This window comes from Sus scrofa, chromosome 1, assembly GCF_054392235.1.
Source record: "Sus scrofa isolate SSC_HxYL_T2T_F1_AM1 chromosome 1, Sscrofa_HxYL_maternal_Yorkshire_Landrace_v2.0, whole genome shotgun sequence".
NCBI lineage: Eukaryota > Metazoa > Chordata > Mammalia > Artiodactyla > Suidae > Sus > Sus scrofa.
Genome location: NC_139383.1, coordinates 232022187 through 232036916, shown reverse-complemented (window position 1 = coordinate 232036916; position 14730 = coordinate 232022187). Strand labels below are relative to the sequence as shown.

At 42.8% G+C, this 14730-nt stretch overlaps 1 protein-coding gene across 29 annotated transcripts in view; it reads left to right on the top strand.

Moving 5' to 3' along the window:
- KANK1 (KN motif and ankyrin repeat domains 1) overlaps nucleotides 1-14730 on the top strand; it is a 204038-nt gene that overhangs the window by 22226 nt on the left and 167082 nt on the right. For 9 of the 29 annotated variants that reach the window (XM_084987187.1, XM_084987162.1, XM_084987077.1 and 6 more), the window contains one exon: nucleotides 2656-2684. The exons of the other annotated variants lie outside the window; for them this stretch is intronic. The gene's annotated coding sequence lies outside the window, so the exon portion shown is untranslated. The remainder of the gene's footprint in view (nucleotides 1-2655; nucleotides 2685-14730) is intronic. 29 annotated transcript variants of the gene reach the window in all.

Sequence of the window (14730 nt, the reverse complement as noted above, 5' to 3'; positions counted from 1 at the left end):
AATCTAATTAAAAAAATGATACAAAAGAACTTATTTATAAATGAGAAACAAATCCACAGATTTCAAAATCAAACTTATGGTTACCAAAGGGGAAACTGCCAGGGGTGGGGGGAGAGGTGATAAATTAGAAGTTGGGATTAAGGTATACATATTTTGTCTTTTTGTATTTTCTTGGGCCACACCCATGGCATGTGGAGGTTCCCAGGCTGGGGGTCTCATCAGAGCTACAGCCACAGCAATGCCAGATCCAAGCCGAGTCTGCGACCTACACCACTACTCACGGCGACACTGGATCCTTAACCCACTGAGCGAGGCCTGGGTATGAGTGCATCCTCATGGATAGCAGTCAGGTTTGTTACCACTGAGCCACAATGGGAACTCCTGTCCCAAGTATTCTAATTGGTCTATTTTCATTTATTTTTCTGGATGCAGAGTGGTCTTCTTGATCTAGAAATTTCAGTTATTTTTTTTCAGTCATTGGAAAATTTTTTTTTTTTTTTGTCTTTTTGCTATTTCTTTGGGCTGCTCCCACGGCATATGGAGGTTCCCAGGCTAAGGGTCCAATCGGAGCTGTAGCCACTGGCCTACGCCAGAGCCACAGCAACGTGGGATCCAAGCCGCGTCTGCGACCTACACCACAGCTCACGGCAACGCCGGATCGTTAACCCACTGAGCAAGGGCAGGGACCGAACCCGCAACCTCATGGTTCCTAGTCGGATTTGTTAACCACTGCGCCACGACGGGAACTCCTGGAAAATTTTTTGAATTATCTTTGATAACTTTCTGACTTTGCTCGTCATTAAATTCCTATTTTCAAATGTTGGCCCTTCTGGAGCAATCCTCTGATTTTCTTACCTTTTCTCTTCTATTTTCTAGGTCTTTGTCTTATTATTCTGTTTTCTGGTGAATTTCCTCAGCTCTGCCTTTAACCATTTTACTGAATTAAAAAATAATTTTCAGGAGTTTCCGTCATGGCGCAGTGGTTAACGAACCCTACTAGGAATCATAAGGTTGCAGGTTTGATCCCTGGCCTCACTCAGCGGGTTAAGGATCCGGCATTGCCGTGAGCTGTGGTGTAGGTCGCAGATGTGGCTCAGATCCCTCATTGCTGTGGCTGTGGTGTAGACCGGTGGCTACTGCTCTGATTAGACCCGCCTGGGAACCTCCATATGCCACAGGTGTGGCCCTAGAAAAGGCAAAAGGACAAAAAACAAAACAAAACGAAACAAAAAATTCAAATGGATAGTATGTGTTTTGAGTTTTAAAGATGCAAAAGGACAAAATGCAAAGCCTCCCAATTCCTGCTGCTGGCCACATACACCTTCTTCAGAGGCAATCGCTGTTTTTCCTTCCAGAGATAATTTGTTCATATATAAAAAAGTGAATGTGTGTGTATTTTCACATCCTCCCCCTTTTAAAATCACAAATAGCATACTTTACATATTGTTATGTACCGTGCTTTATTCTTATAAACATGTCTCAAGAGTCCTCCATGTAGGTACAGTTTCTCCTAAATTTTTATACTTTTCAGGTCAACATAGTATTTCTTTTTACAGATACTCCATATTTGGTTGAATCTCTTTCCTATTGATTTTGCTATTTGCAACAATTTTCAGGGGATAACTTCGTACATACATTATTTTGCTCACATGTGATAAAGTTCTAAATATGGAATTACCAATTGAAAGGTAATGTACACATTTGTACCTGTAATAGATATTGCCCGAAATGTCTCCCATAGAAGCTGTGCTAAAACATAAACTGTCACCAGCAAGGTATGAAAGTACATTTTCTACATCCTTGCAAACACAGTATATTATGAAACTTCTTAGTCTTTGCCAATCTGATAAGTGAAAAATGGTATCTCATGTGGTTTTAATTTACATGTATCTTAGGAGGTCGAGCATCTTTTCATGAGTCTCTAAAAGTCATTTGTATTTACCTTCCTGTGAATTGCCGTATTCTTTGCTATTGGGCTGTTTTCAAAGTTGTGTCACTTTATACATAAGGGAAATAAGGCCCTTATCTGTGGTAAGAATTGGAGTTGTTCCCAGTTTATTATTCATCTTTTGACTTGGATTATGTTGCATTTCTCAGTGTATGTGAATTTACCAACTGCTTCTTTTAAGGCCTTTGAATTGAATGTCATAAAGAGAAAAGGGTTTTCTTCCCTCTAAAAATTTTTTTTTAATTAACCAGGGTTGTGTCTGATAATTTTGTGCTTTTCCACTTTTCTATTTAAATTACTAATCTGTCATAAATTTATTTTAGGAAGTGGGGATCTCAATTTACCTTTTTTCAGATGGCTGCATATTATTATTAATAATCCATTTTTATTTTTGATTGAAAAATACCACCTTAACATATACTAATTTCTTTATGTTTTTGTGTCTATTTTTGTTCTATTGATCTGCTGAACTATGCATGTTTTAATTGTAACACTATTAAAAGTTTTCCAACGTATTTTTGTATTAGGGAAAACTAGGTTTTTAATTTATGTTGTTGATGTTAATCATCAATTTTGCAGTGACATTTAAAAAATAAATTATGCAGAATTTAAAAGAAACCAATCATGTTATGCAAAGGAAGTATACCATCCTAGGTAAGGCTCAGAGTTTTCTAACTCAAGGTTTGCTTTTTAATTTTTTTTTCCAGTGATGGGGAAACAAGACACCAAAACAAGGGTAAGCAGTACTTAACACTCACCTTTGCAATCAAGATTGGCTTACACATCAGAGCATTTAGCCTTGAGGGAGGGGAAAAAAAATGATAGGTCAACCATTGCACAGCAAAACTCTGAAGTTTGAGAGTTGGATGAAAAGACTTGATTATGGGAACTCTGAGTCATTTGAGATGAACTTTTAGTTCATTCTCAGGTGATGAAAATACAGCATCAGTAGTCAACTGGAATGCAAGCAGCATGGTGATTTTCCTTCAGTGAAAAGCCTTTATTTGTTTGAGATGAAAAGAAGAGACTCAGTGAACCAGAGACCATTTTATTCTAAATCATGACAGCCTTTTGGCATCTCTTCTCAGCGTTACTTCCAAGTAGCCCATAGAGTAGAAAAAACAGTTGCCACTTCTACATGTGTCTGTGTGAGCCAGACTATTGCCATATTAATATTGTAATGGCAAGAGAGAGGAGAACTGGTCTAGGTGGTGGCCCAAAGCCACGCTCATGAGTGAGGCATTTTAAAAACTGTTTTAATGAGTTTAAAATAGGAGTTCCTGGAGTTCCTATTGTGGTTCAGAGGTAAGGAACCCAACTAGTATCCATGAAGATATGGGTTCAATCCCTGGCCTCACTCAGTGGGTAAGGGTCCAGCATTGCCATGAGCTGCAGTGTAGGATGTAGACACAGCTCAGATCCCACGTTGATATGGCTGTGATGTTGGCCAGCAATTGCAGTTCTGATTTGACCCCTGGCCTGGGAACTTCCATATGCTGCAGGTGCAGCCCTAAAAGGACAAAATAAAAAAAAAAAAAAAGGAGTTCTGTTGTGGCTCAGCAGGTTAAGGATCCAGCATTGTCACTGCATTGGCTCAGGGTTGCTGCTGGAGTGATGGTTCAATCCCTAGCCCAGGTACTTCTGCATGCCATGGATGTAACCTTCCCCCACCAAAAAGAAAAAAAAAAAAAAAAAAAAGGAGTTTAAAACATTAATTGACTATGAGTGCAAGGACACATATATTATGAAATAGACTTTGCTTTGGCTGCTGTAACAAAATACTACAGACTGGGTGACTTAACAGTTTCTCACAGTTCTGGAGCTGGGAAATCCAAGTGAGGTGCCTCTGGTGAGTCAGCTTCCCACTCTGTGAAAGGCTACTTACCTGCTCTATCCTCACAGGGTGGAGAGAGGAAGGGCTCTGGTATCTTCTTAAAAGGACACTAATATCATCTTGGCTGCTTTCCCTCATGACCTTATCTAAATGGAATGACCTCTCAGAGACAATCGTATGGAGATGAGGGCTTCAACATGTGAACTTGGAGGGGACACAAACATTCAGTCCATAATAAGTTTGTAAAATGATGGCTGGGCTGCTTAGAGCTCTGTGATCTGTCCTCTCCTCAGAAGACTCTGAGGAAACTTTGGCTCCACTTAAACATGACAGCATCTATAGATTGAGAAGTAACTGGAGAGCTCTGGACCTAAAACTTGTGTTTAAGGTCTTCCCTGCAATGCCTAGAATGGGCTCAGGGTCTGGTGGTTTGTTTTAAAAGGTGTTGTGGCCTCATTTCCTTTTGTGAGTGGGAAGTTTCAAAAAAGGAAGCATTCGCTTGAATGGTAGCCTAAGTTTCCTTGTTTGTTTGTTGTTTTTACCATTTTTTAAGTGTACAATTCATTGGTATCAAGTACATTTACATCCTGCAGCCATCACCAGCATCCATCTCAGAATATTTTGTTCTTCCCAAAGAGAAACCCTGTGTCCATTAAATATGAACCCCTCACTGTCCCCTCCCCAATCCCCTGTCAACAACCATTCTACTTTCTGTTTTATTTTTATGTTTAGATATTGTAGCTGATACTCAGAAGCTAAGCATTCCTTATTTGAAAGGCTTCACCAAACTGCTTGATTTAAGCATACAATTAGCTGATTAAGCCTGGGATTAAAATGCAGTCTTAATCACTGGTTTTGGAACACCTTGGAAGTTTAGTATGAAGAAATGCACTTCCAGATTTCGAGAGCAGATCAGAGATATCCTTATCAACAGTAGCATCTCAATCAACTGTGCATATCTTATCTCTTGTCCAGAAAACAAAACTGGCCATTGTGGTATAATAAACCTTGTGTACACAGCTGCAGGAGGGAGTAAGGAGATAGCTGTGATCTGAGACCCGAGGTAACTTTCTGAAGATGGCAGTGCATTTAGCACCATGCAATTGCTGGTCACAGCAGTTTTGGAAGTAGATTTTGTCTTGTGTTATGGTTCCTCTTTAAAGAGGAAGTTGCTTTTGAATATTTGCATTGCTTTGAAGCCAGTGCCAAGGAGATGGTGTGACTTATTGCCAGTCAGAGGCAAAGGTAGATGTGTGAGGGTTTCATAATGCAGGGACACAGATTGTTGAATAAAGGAGATAATCATTAATACTGTCAGTAAAATTTGTTGAACCCCCAGGGCAATTTGCAAGAATCATCGCTATTTTTAGAATCTACTGCTAATCACAGTATATCATAGATAGAAATCCCAGTTTGAAAGCATGAATTTGGGTTCAGAGTTTAGATCTGCTGATTTGTGACTTCAGGTAAATGGTTTAATCTTTCTAAGCCTCAGCTTCCTCATCTGAAGAATGAACATGGAGACAGTTTGTTAGTGGGTTCTTTGTAAGGAACAGATGAAATAATAATGCATTTAAAGTGTTACATGTGTTACATGAAACCTCTTTTGCCCAGAAAGAGGCATATAAATGGAAAGCTGTATAAGAATATATATATTTTTATCATCCTGAAACACTCTGAAGATCTTCCACTTCAAATTATTTGACTTATTTGGATCCCAGATGATTTTTCCTGAATCATTTTTGGATGTCTGGACTTCCCTGGTTGAAGGCAAACACTGTCTAGTGAGAAGTCAGGGACAACAGAGGCTGGATTTTGGCAGAGTCGATCAAAACCAGGGTGGCATTTCTAGTTCCTGATAGAGTGAGGCAGATGCAAAGGTCATGTGAGCTTGGAACATTTCCTAGCATCATGTTGTTTTCCTCTTCAAAATGTAGTCTGGAACTTTTCAGTAGCTAAGTCCATTATCTAACTGTCTCACAGCCATACCTCCCCTGTTCCATGTTTATGAGAAGCAAAACAAAATCACTAGGCGTTCAGGAGTTCCTGTTGTGGCGCAGCAGAAATGAATCCAGCTAGGAACCAGGAGGTTTTGGGTTCAATCCCTGGCCTCACTCAGTGGGTTAAGGATCTGGTGGTGTTGTGAGCTGTGGTATAGGTTGCAGACGCGGCTCGCATCTGGCGTGGCTGTGGCATAGGCTGGCAGCTACAGCTCCAATTAGACCCCTAGCCTGGGAACCTCCATATGCCGCAGGTGCAGCCCTAAAAAGGACAAAAGACACACACACACACACAATCACAATTACAATCACTAGGCCTTCACATCTTCCTTTTAGGAGGATCTGGAGATTGACTAGCTGACACTTCCAGATTGCAGATTTGAATTAAGGGAAAGAATATGTCACTCAGTCCCTTTACCACTTTTTTTTACCCACAAGGGTTAGTGGAGGTTTGCAGCACGGGGAACAGAAAAGGGGGTAGGCAGGAATAAGATCCAGTTCTCTTGTCATATGCACCCAAATAATACAGCTGCCTTGATAACTCCCTATCTGGGTTTACTGGGAAAGGGCATGAATAATAATAGTAGGAGTGTGAAGAATGAGCCTTTAGACCTACCCAACTTGTGGAAATTCAGAAAATGTAATGCAGAAATGTACGTTTTCCCAGCTTGTGAATCCAAAACAGTGGGTTTGTTGGAAGAACTTTTGAAACTTGTTCTTTTATTTGAAAGCATTATTGTGTTCAGGGGGTACATGTGCTTTTGCTCATAAAAATGTGTGCCTTAATCACACTGCCAGGGAGGCTACAGATTTTACTGCCAACAAAGTAATGTAAGATGTGACGTTTTCTCAGCAGGCACTAGGAGATTTTCTTGAAAGAAAGAAAGGGGGAAAATGCTGCTCTTAAGCAGAGAATGCTGACTGTGTTAGCAGATGTATTTGTCTTATGAACATACTGGTGGAGAATGGTTTAATTCTTTGTCATTTGGTTTTATAATTTCTAAGGTGATTTTTTCCTCTCAGTTATGCAGTAGCCTGCTGGCTGACATTTAACTATTGGCTGTTAATCTTGGGGAATGCACAACTGTAATTTATAGTCAAGGGTACTGATGTAAAGATACAGAAAGAATATTCAAATGCTTTTAGTGCCTTTTTTCTTCCCAGTGATGTCTTGTCCCAAAAACCTTATGAAAGCTCCAAAAGTAAAAAAATTTTTACAGTGAGAAAAGCTGTCTTACGTAGAAAATTCTGTGAGTTTCTGTAGACTTTTGCTTGGTCTTATGCATATAGGAACAATTGTGGTCTTTTAATTTTTGTTTTGTAATTCCATGGATGGAGATGAGTGGAGGCGGGGGAGGGGGAGGCTGAGGTAGGAAGCCAGGCTGGAGAATTAAAAATGATGTCTTTCTTTGAGGGTGCCCCCTTCACCCCCTCCTGCTGGCTTCTCGACCGTGGGACCCAGCCACATCACTTCCTGTCCAAGTTGGCACTGGCAGTGGCACAGTATCTCTGCCCAGTGTTCTCAGACTGCAGCTGGCAAGTTTCCAGTAATAGAGTCATCCAGAGGAACAACGCAACCTCCTTTTTTTGTCTTTCTCTGTTGCCTTGGGCAGCTTCCCCAGCCCTCAGTCTGTCTGTCCCTTGTCCTTGTCCAAAAGAAATAGCTCCACCGAGTCCCCAACTTTGCCTTTGATTTATAGAGTGCTGGCTTCTTCAACATCCAAGTTTGCTTCTCTTTTCTTCTATTGTGCTTAGTCCCGCAAGATTCCCTAGGGATGATTCAGCAAATGCTTTCCTGTGGGAGAAAGGGAGGATATTCCTGTCCAGTCATTTTTCCTTCTAGACTGGGTCAGAAAAATAGTAGCCCACACTTTTGAGTTCCTACTATGTGCTTGGTTTTCTATGCATGACCTCATCTAATCCCCAGAATAGTCCTTTGAGATGGGTGCTACCATCATCTGTGCATGTAGGTCAGAAAGGTTGTTTACCTGGGTCACGTGTTGGGAGGTAGCAGCGTTCCAAGAAGGGCAGCTTTGCTCATTGCAAAGTGAGACAGTCTGTACAGTGAAGCTACTGGGTGGTAGGAGTGTCCCCTGCTTTGTCAGGGGCCTTCCCCCACTTTGGGGCTTTACTTTCTGAGCTCACAGCAGGCACGGTGGCAGAACAGTAGTGTTTGTGATTTCCTCTGCTTTCGATCATTTACGTGTATGCTCTAAGGCGATTTATGTTTTCTCTCCCACACTCTTCATTTCTGTCCACGTCCTCCCCAGCAGTCCTCAACGCCCCTATACCTGTGAATAGGTTTTTTCAAGGCAATCTGGACTTTCTCTACCATCTTCCTCCAAAGCCTTCCAGGCCCCACTCGCTACCCACTTCTTTTTTTTTGTCTTTTTTGTTGTTGTTTTGTTGTTGTTGTTATTTCTTGGGCCGCTCCCGCGGCATATGGAGGTTCCCAGGCTAGGGGTTGAATCGGAGCTGTAGCCACTGGCCTACGCTAGAGCCACAGCAACGTGGGATCCGAGCCACGTCTGCAACCTACACCACAGCTCACGGCAACGCCGGATCGTTAACCCACTGAGCAAGGGCAGGGACCGAACCCGCAACCTCATGGTTCCTAGTCGGATTCGTTAACCACTGCGCCACAACGGGAACTCCTCGCTACCCACTTCTAACACCATGTCCACATGTCTTGGAATCTGTTATGGTGGCATCCCACATCCAGATACCATGATCTGCATTGGTTTTTTATTCATGCTGTAACAAAATCTGCAAATTTAGTGCTTAAAACAACACCAATCTCCTCTTACAGTTCTGTAGGTCACAAGGTCAACACAGGTCTCACTGAAATCAAATCAGGGGGCTGGGCAGGGCTGGTTCTGGGAAAGAATCAGTTGTTTTCAGCTTCTGGAGGCACCTGCATTCTTGGCTCATGACTCCCTTCCTCCATCTTCAAAGCCACCATCAGTGAGTTGCATCCCTTTCATGCTTTGAATTTTTCCTGCTGCTACTTCTTCTATCATCCTCTCTCTGACCATAGCCAGAAAAGGTACTCTGCTTTCAGGGACTCATGATTACATTGGACCCATCTGGATAACCCGGGCAGATCTCATCTCAGATCTCTTTAACTGTAGCCACATCTTCAAAGTCCTTTTTGCCATGTAATGTAACATAGTCTTAAGTTTGGAAATTAGGACTTGGATGTCTTTGAGGGTGGAGTGCATTATTCTGCCTAGCCTAGAAGGCAAGGTATGAATGCATAACAACTCTTTGATCTTAGTTTGTAGCTGGCTTTCCTATAGGTCAAGCATGTAGTTTCTAATACAAGCATTTTATTCAGGGTTCATGAGTTTGTCTGGCTGGCAGCATGCACCTTGCAGGACAGGTGTGAGATGAGCAAAAGCTGTTGGAAGACTGGAAGCTTCCTCTTCCTCTTTGAGTGAAAATGAGGGATCAAAGGAAATTACTTGGGGTTTTTTGTTTGTCTTTTTTTATGGCTGCACCCATGGCATATGGAAGTTTCCAGCCTGAGACTGAATTCCAGCTGCAACTGCACCCTGTGCCATAGTTGTGGCAACATCAGATCCTTTAACCTACTGTGCAAGGCCAAGGATCAAACCCAAGCCTCTGAAGCCACCTGAGCTGCTGCAGTCAGATTCTTTACCCATTTTGCTACTGTGAGAACTCCCCACTTGCGTTTTGACTGTCTTCCTTATTGTGAAATTAAGAACTGAAACTAAAACAACAACAAAAAGCCTTTGATAGTGGAAATACTAGTGCTGGTATATAAAATTGACCCACCTCCTAAAAGGCTCTTTCTTCTTTGAAGACAAAGCTCAGCTGCATTGTAGTTTGAACCTCTATTCTTTGATGGGAAAATTGGACCCCCTCAGTGGCATTTGGTGTGTTACTGAGCAGGGTACCCTTGGGGAGCCGGGGAGCCCCCTCTCCACTTGCCACCTGGAATTTGATGCCACTTCCCCTCTGGCAGCTGTTTAGCCTGTAGGGCCCTCACAAGTTAAACCTTGTTTCAGGAAATAATTTGCTAGAAGATCAAAGCGTGGTTGGGATAAATTAATTTTTCAACAAACCACAGGTCTGGGAGAATGTAAACATTGTCTCTTAAGTGATACTATTGTCCTTGATGAAGGAGTAATTTGGAGGGAGTTTAAGATTATAATTCTGCATTTGATTGATAAGTATCTTAATATGTTGATAAAGAGCTCTGAGGGGAGTTCCTGTCGTGGCTCAGTGGAAATGAATCTGACTAGTATCCATGAGGATGCAGGTTCGATCCCTGGCCTCGCTCAGTGGGTTAAGGATCCGGCGTTGCAATGAGCTGCAGTATAGGTTGCAGACACGGCTTGAATCTGGTGTTGCTGTGGCTGTGGCGTAGGCCAGTGGCTACAGCTCCGATTAGACCCCTAGCCTGGGAATCTCCATATGCCGAGGGTGTGGCCCTAAAAATACAAAAAAAAAAAAAAAAAAAAAGAGCTCTGAAGACTTAACACTTGAGGAAGGTAAGGCCCTGCAGTAGCCAATTATTTCTCTGGATTTCAGTACCTACCTCATTTAGAGCAGAGGTTCTCAAGGGGTCTTAGGGGAGTGATTTTGCTTCACAGGGGCATTTGTCAAGGTCTGAAACATTTTTGATTTTCATGATTCAGAGGAAGGGAGCTACTGGCATCTAGTGGGTAGAGGCCAAGGATGCTGGTACACACTCTGCAATGTACAGGACAGCCCCTCACTACAGTTATTCCGCCCAAACTCTCAGTAGTGATGAGGCTTGACAAACCTTTATAAGGATCATTTTCAGTTTTTTACTGATTTGGCTGTGTCTTTAACACTGTGCATTGACCTAATTTCTTTGAAGTTTATAGTCCTTTTAATTTGTCACTCAACACAACATCTCGCCTTTACTAGGCTGAAACATTAGTCTGTTAAGTTGATTTCTTACTCCCACACTTTTTTGTTTTTTGTTTCGACCACATTTTTGGCATCCGGAAATTCCAGGCCAAGGATTGAACTTGAACAACCACAGTGACTCTGGATCCTTAACCAGGGAACGCCCCTCTACTCACAGTTTTTTGTCTCAGAGCAGAGTATGGGGAGCAACATTGACAAAGCAGATAGTGGCAAAATCTGCATGGTATGGAAAGTGAAAAAAGCAAGGCTTTGGGCATCTCTCAGCTTCTGCTTTTCCATCTCTAAAACGGAGGTAACAATAGCACCTTGTTTAGGATGATTGAAGTTAAGAAACACGGTTTTGCAACATGTTTGGCATGTAAAGTGTGCTCAATAAATGTCTTCTTTTCCCAGGCAACTGAGTAGGAGACCATGTTCAAAATTTAAGGAGCCTAGGGCCCTTTTTCTTTTAAAGTTGCATATAAAGGAGAGGCACAAATTCTGTAGCATTCTGGGTTGGAAATTCTGAAGCTCTTGGGAAGGAAAACTTACAGCTTTTCAGTAAAATTTACTCCATGATTGACAAAACAATCTGAAGTACCTAAGAGAGGGAGTTCCTATTGTGGCTCAGCAGTTAACGAACCCAGCTAGGAGCCATGAGGATGTGGGTTCGATCCCTGGCCTCACTCAGTGGGTTAAGGATCCGGCGTTGCTGTAAGCTGTGGTGTAGGTTGAAGACAAGGCTTAGACCCCAAGTTGCTGTAGCTGTGGTGTAGGCCAGCAGCTGTAGCTCCAATTTGGCTTGACCCCTAGACTGGGAACTTCCATATGCTGTGGATGTGGCCCTTAAAAAAAAAAAGAAGATGAAGTACCTAAAAGGCATGTTTTGCCTTAGGACAGTACTATTTTAAAAAGTAAATTGACAGCAACTCTTTTAAGTTGGAACATTCCTGACTTAATTATAGATACCTGCAAAGGTCCCTTCAAACAGGTGGGTTTCTGCCACGGAGTGCTATTTGACAAATCCATTTCTTCCTCAGTTGCTTGCTTGTTTTTGTTTTTGACTGCACCCACAACATGTGGAAGTTCCCAGGCCAGGAGGATTGAACCCACCTCGCAGTTGTGATCTGGATCACAGCTGCAGCAGCACTGGATCCTTAACCCCCTGTGCCACAGGGAAACTTCCTCAGTTAATTGTTTTGAGAGTCAGCCTAGAACATAGGGTGGAAAGTCAGATTTAACAGAGAATTCTGTCTCTTCTGATCAGAGCGTCAGTTTCCCATTTGTAAAATGGACATAATACTCCTCCCAGAATGGATATAAGAATCACATCAAGACATATATGGAAGATGTCTTGTTTCATAAATGATATATGTAAAGGTTATTGGTTGAAATTTTTCCACTTTTAAATGTCACATACAAAACTGCAGTGTGAGGTAACTAAGAAGTTAATTTTCAGGAGTTCCTTGTTGTGGCTCAGTGGTTAACGAATCCGACTAGGAACCATGAGGTTGTGGGTTCGATTCCTGGCCTTGCTCAGTGGGTTGAGTTTCCGGCGTTGCCGTGAGGTTTGGTGTAGGTTGCAGACGTGGCTCGGATCCCTTGTTGCTGTGGCTGTGGTGTAGGCCGGTGGCTACAGCTCTGATTCGATCCCTAGCCTGGGAACCTCCATGTGCCGCAGAAGCGGCCTTTAGAAAAGGCAAAAAGACAAAAAAAAAAAAAAAAGTTAATTTTCAGCCAACCTATTTATGAGTATTTTTATCCAATTGTATGTAACTTGAGAAAATTAGACTTGCTGCTCCTTGTCCTTTTATGGAACGAGAGTCAGCGCAGATCTCTATTGTGACTCATGGTTCTCTTTCCATCAAAGAGCGACTATTCCATGTTGTGCTGTGACTGCCACCAGAAAGCTAGCAAGAGGCAGTTTACAAAGTTTTCATTTGAAAATGATAAATCCAACTGATTTTAAAAAGTTGTTTATCATTGCAAAATTGGACATTTATCTAGTTAATTTCTGTGCCTATCAGTTTGCCCCTCACCAACTTCAAAATCTGAGTCCAAATCCTTCCTTCTCTCTAGAAGGAGGGTCCAGACTGTCTCTGCTTCACCCTGATAATTTCTCCATTTTGCATCTCCTAACTGCTTGTTTTCTCAGGCTGCCTGTACTAAATTGCATTTGTAGACCCATTACTTAGTCAATAGAACATTTCATGTTATGCTTTTTCCCCACCTTGGTATTTTTCTTGAGGCCTAGTCCCATTTCATATATGTATGTTGATATCACTATAGGGTCTGCTGCAGAGAGGGACATTGTGTAGTTTTACTACTGAGGCTTTTGATGATGAATCATGACAGATTTGAGATGAGCAATTAACAGAGAGCCCAGCCCACACTGTGTGGAGGAATAAGTGAGGTTGAAGCTGATGGGTGGTGAAAAGAGATCCAGCATGTTTAGCTGCGCAGTCAGGCAAGTAAGCAGAGTAAGTGCTCTGATAGGGGAAGTGTGGGCTATTATGGGCACATAAAAGTGGAAACATTAGTGGGAGGTGGGGGTCAGAGAAGTTGAGGCTGAAACCTGTTGGGTGAGGTGGAGTTAGCCAGGTGAAGTGATAGATTCGGGCAAGAGACTGTTCAGGTAGAGGAGGAGAGCATCCCGTGTTCAGAACCAAAGAGAGGTTTTTTTATTTTTTTGTCTTTTGTCTTGAGGGCCACGCTTGTGGCATATGGAGATTCTCAGGCTAGGGGTCTAATCAGAGCTGTTGCCACCAGCCTGTGCCACAGCAACAGCAGATCTGAGCCACATCTGTGACCTACACCACAGCTTATAGCAATGCCAGATCCTTAACCCACTGAGCGAGGCCAGGGATTGAACCTTCAAGCTCAAGGTTCCTAGTTGGATTTATTTCCACTGTGCCATGACAGGAACTCCGAAAGAGAGTTTTCAAAAAAAGTAAGAGTGTTCCTATTGTGGCTTAGGTTATGAACCCAACTACTATCCATGAGGATGTGGGTTCTATCCCTGGCCTTGTTCAGTGGGTTAAGGTGTTGCTGTGAGCACAGGTGTGACTTGGATCTGATGCTGCTGGGGCTGTGGTAGCAGCTCTGATTCGGCCCCTAGACTGAGAATCTCCATATGCTGCAGGTGCAGCCCTAAAACCAAACCAAAACAAAACAAAAAAACACCAAAAAACCAATCAACCCCTCCCCCACCAAAAAAAGACCAAAGAGAGTTTAGTTTATGATTTTGAATTGGAGGGTGGAGTTAACTGTGGGGCTGTGTGTGGAGTGGGCAGTAAGGTCATAAAGGGCTTGGTAGACCATGTTAAGAAACTTACAATTTTGTCTCAAGGGTGGTAGGAAGTCATTGTTGAGTTTTAAACTGGTGAGTGATGTAATTAGAAGTACACATTGAAAAATTCTCTCCAGCTTGATGTGAGAGTGGCCAGGGACCTCAGCCACCTGCAGTGATACCAGGTGGGAGAAGTCTTAGTTTGGATGAGGACAGGGGTCATGGGGCTGGACCATGGTGGGCAGAGTGGAGATTTAGGAGTAGGAGCTCTGAGCTGATGGAGTGGGAAGGGAAGAGTCAAGTGCCATCCCCAGCTTTCTGGGAGGTGGGGCTGCTTCTCAGAGGCACCCTAGGAGGATTGTGCAGGAGGATAATGAACTCGATTTTGGATAGATTGAGTTCTAGGGACTGCAGGATGTTCAAAGGGAAATGTCAGCTGGAAATCTGCATATAAAGTTCAGCAAAGAGAGCATAGTGAGTTGAATTTTGAGTCTCCCCTATATGGATGGTCATTGCAGCAATGAGATAATAAGACTCCAAGTCGGGGTCGGGTGGTAGAGTGGGAGAAGAGGGCTGAGGGCTCAACCCTGAAGGGTGGTCTGCAAAGGAGATCGAGGAAGGACAGCCATAGAGGTGGGAGGAAGCCTCCAAGAGTGCACTTCAGGGAGGGAATAGGTGCTGGTGTCTGATCCTCTGGAGCCATGGGCGTTCAGCCCTATCTGGTGGATTTGGCAGCAGAAACAGTTTCAGAGGCTTG